The sequence below is a fragment of the Primulina tabacum genome, chromosome 14, assembly GCF_025594145.1.
Source record: "Primulina tabacum isolate GXHZ01 chromosome 14, ASM2559414v2, whole genome shotgun sequence".
NCBI classification, from domain to species: Eukaryota; Viridiplantae; Streptophyta; class Magnoliopsida; order Lamiales; family Gesneriaceae; genus Primulina; species Primulina tabacum.
Window position 1 is genome coordinate 37796375 of NC_134563.1, and position 3732 is coordinate 37800106.

Sequence of the window (3732 nt, forward strand, 5' to 3'; positions counted from 1 at the left end):
CCACGGCTGAATTGACTTCAGCGAAGCTTTAGAGGCCGTCGTTTAATTTTCACTTCTAATCGCCGCTTTATTCAATCTTTGTCCCACTTTTTATAGAGTAATTCTTTGACCTAGATCTCTAAGGATACTTCCAACTGTAAATAAGGTAACTAGAGTTTAATAGGTATCAAACTCTATTTTAAAGCAAATACATTATCTTATAGATAATTTTCCAACTTAAGTGGATAATTCCTAATAATAAGATTCACTATATCAGGGAAAACATATCTATCAAATTAAGTCTAGAAGTGCAAAATCAAAAGCTCAATCTTAATCAAATTAGGAATCAAATATTCCTTTCAATCTCCCCTTTTTTTCATTTCTGGACAAAATTTCAAACATGATGGACATGGCACAAAATTCATTACTCCCCCTGAAACCTGCAGCTAGTAACTCCCCCTGAATGTGTAAGGCACATCTCCCCCTGCAGCAGATCAGTTTAGTGGAGTGTTGTAGTCAGTGTTGTCAACACTTACACACACCCCACACCAAAAAATATTTGCACAAGGATAGAGACAACTCAGCAGGACATTAGTAAAATAGACACAACACAAAACAGATTATGAAAGAAACAGTACAAAGGAAGGATACGAAAAGGGGGCTTAAACAGCAGTGCCATCATCATCCTCATCAGTGTCGCCCGCACTATCTCTAGTGGAAGGACCGACTCCAGTTTCTTGTCCCATTTTTGGAAGTGCATCTCCCCATTTTTGACCAGAAATCACGCCCACCTCGAGGAGCTGCCGATAATCCGCAATCAGATTCTCGTAATATGCGATTGTGGCAATGGATTGGGTTGTCAGCGTGTTGGCATAGGCAATGGTGTCACGGGCCTGTTGAATCTGTTGAAGACCGAAGGCAATTTGGGCATGGATCTCAGGTACCCTCATTACGACATGGTCTTCAGATGCAGGGTGGGATGAGGTGGCAGTGTTGTCAACACCTAGTGCAACACCAGGAGCAACACCGGTAGCAGTCAAAGGAACAGATGAAGGAGCAGTGTGAGCAGTATGGGGTTGCGCACCCGGTGCAGACCAAGGGAGGTCAACTATCCATTTTCCTTTAAGATAAGCTGAGGCAATTTTCAAAAACCTTGGGATTCCAGAATACCAAAGATCAAGGATGGAAACGGGAGCTTAGTTGATTTCATTCCTCCTTCCGCAAATTGAAGAACCGTGGAGAAGACTAATTGACCAAAATTGAAGTTGAGCCCTGTCCCAATAGTGAAGAGTGTAACTGCTTGTTGTCTGGTTACAACTGAGGTATTGGATAAGGGAGTCCAATTGCGGATAGCAGTTTTATGGAGGATAGAGTAGAAAGAGGTCAGATTTGCCGCTGCAAGTCGTTTGGGGAGGCTAGGAAATTGTGTGACTAGGCCCCCCGTGAGAACTGATGTGATCTCATCAATGTGTGGGAGGGGATCCTCCCTGTCAGGAATAGGCGTGTTGTAGAACTCGTTTATAATGGAGGGAGAGAAATCATAGATGGCGTCTCGGACAAACACCTTCCCAAACTTGGCAGATCTCCCATCACCAACACTGGAGACCAGATTGCAGTAGAATTCCAGGATTGGTCTTCGTGCATAGGGCAGCACTGAGTTGACAGTAGAACTCAATCTGCGAGACTGAAGGAAGGCAGTAATATTGTATCTCCCATAAGCTTTGAAATCGATGTTGCGTTCCTCAATAGAATCTCGGTGGGCATATAGATACCATTGTGCCACAGCAGACTCAGTGTAGAACTTGGAGGAAAAAACGGAAGCAAGATCATAGTCAACCAAATCAGTGTCATCAGCACTTGCCTCAACACCGGACTCAACACCTTCAATGTTTTCTTCAATACTCACTGCTTGAACAGATTCATCCTCAGATTCTTCGGCTGCAGTCTCGGATTCAGATAGGCTTTTCGCAAGAGTCTCCGGTGGAGTATCGACCTCTTTATCCACTGACTCTTGTTGCCTTTTTGATTCACGCAAGCTGTTAAGAAAGTCAGCCAGAGATTGTTTATCTTCTGAAGAGAAACCTACCTCGGGAAGATGTTCCGGAGATTTCGCAGGTGGAGCAGCAGAGGAGGAAGCAGACGCCTTGTTCGCAGAAGTGGGACGTTTTTGAGAAACTAGCTCAAAGTTTTCATCATTGGAGTCGTCTCCTGATGACAAATCTGGATCAAGAGTGAAGTAGGTGGCCATTCGTGGCTTCTTTGGTGCGTCGTAATTAGGGCTATACCCTGCTTGGCGTTTTGATCGCCTTCGAAAAATTGGAGGTTGAGCAGGAAAAGCTTGTCGATAGATTTCGGTATCAATGGGATTGTCAACATCCAGCGGGTTTCCAGGTTCACCTGGGAGAATCTCGTCCAGTGGAGCAGGCTCTGGGTCAACAACTACCATCTGCATCGAATTTTCAGGAGGGAACTCTAGAGGTGGTGTTGTTGGTGGTGTTGCTTCTGGAGAAGGAACACTCTGACTACCCGCCATTTCACTGCGAATATCTTGGGGATCAAATGAATTATCAGCCATGAGATAAGATAGAACGCGTATTGCGAATAACTCAGGGAGAAAAAGAAGGGACAGTAGAGAGTTATTTCAGAAATTCAGAGAATACGATCAAGAGTAATTTTCACAAGTTCGATTATCAAGGGTAAATATATTAGGAAGCCCTAACGGTAATATTTTCAACCAGAACGTCGTGTAGTAAACGGTAAAATGATTACAGATTATGCATTTCTACTACAACGGTAACTTTTTGGAATATTTCCCACGACTTAATTATAATTTAACTCCTTAATCAATCGGAACAGAAAGTTTGAGTGTGCATTTAAACATTTCCATAGATGATCCAAATCAAGCCCACATCGATTACACCCCATAAACTAGAGATGCCACTTTTATTCAAGACAAAATCTTAAGGAATTTCATCAACTGTTGTAAGTTAGAAACGCATCACCTGCTGAGTTGACGAATCCACACAAACATATATGCATGACCTAGTGATGCCTAATTGTAGATGAGAAGATAAGATGACAGGCAATCTGAAAGAAATATTGTGTTGGGACTTCGTGTTGACAACACTGAAGTGCAACACCATTAACATGTGCAGCAATCCTTCAAAAATCAACGATTTTTTTTTTTTTGGTCATGGTATCTCCCACTCTAGAAGAACGGTCTTCACAGGACTCCTCTAGGTAGCTTTTTCCATTTCTGTTTGTTCTTTTTAGAAGTGGTAGCTCCCACACTAGAAGAACGGTCTTCGATGAACTCTTCTAGGTAGCTTTTTCCATTTTCTTCTAACTCACAACAACATATGATCCCTCTTTTCTGTTTTTCACTATAATCGTCTAACGAAGACGCAACTTACTTCATTAACAATGGATAAACCCAAGAAATTCTTGATTTTATCACACCAATTTAAGGTTAAGTACACACTTAGCATAGAAGTATTGTACACAGTCAGGGCCAGGGTGCACACTTGAGAGATCTGTAAACATGATGTAAACTATACAATGAAGAAATTTATGAATATGCAAATTGTCTAATATCCTACTAATGGTCATGCACAAACTGGTGTTGTCACCGGTGTTGTCAACACCAATGACAGCACAGACACAAATTAATGCACACACATGCTGAGAGACTTCCGAAGATTGGAGAATCTCTCAAGGTCTAAAGGTTTCGTGAAAATATCAGCCAGCTGGTTT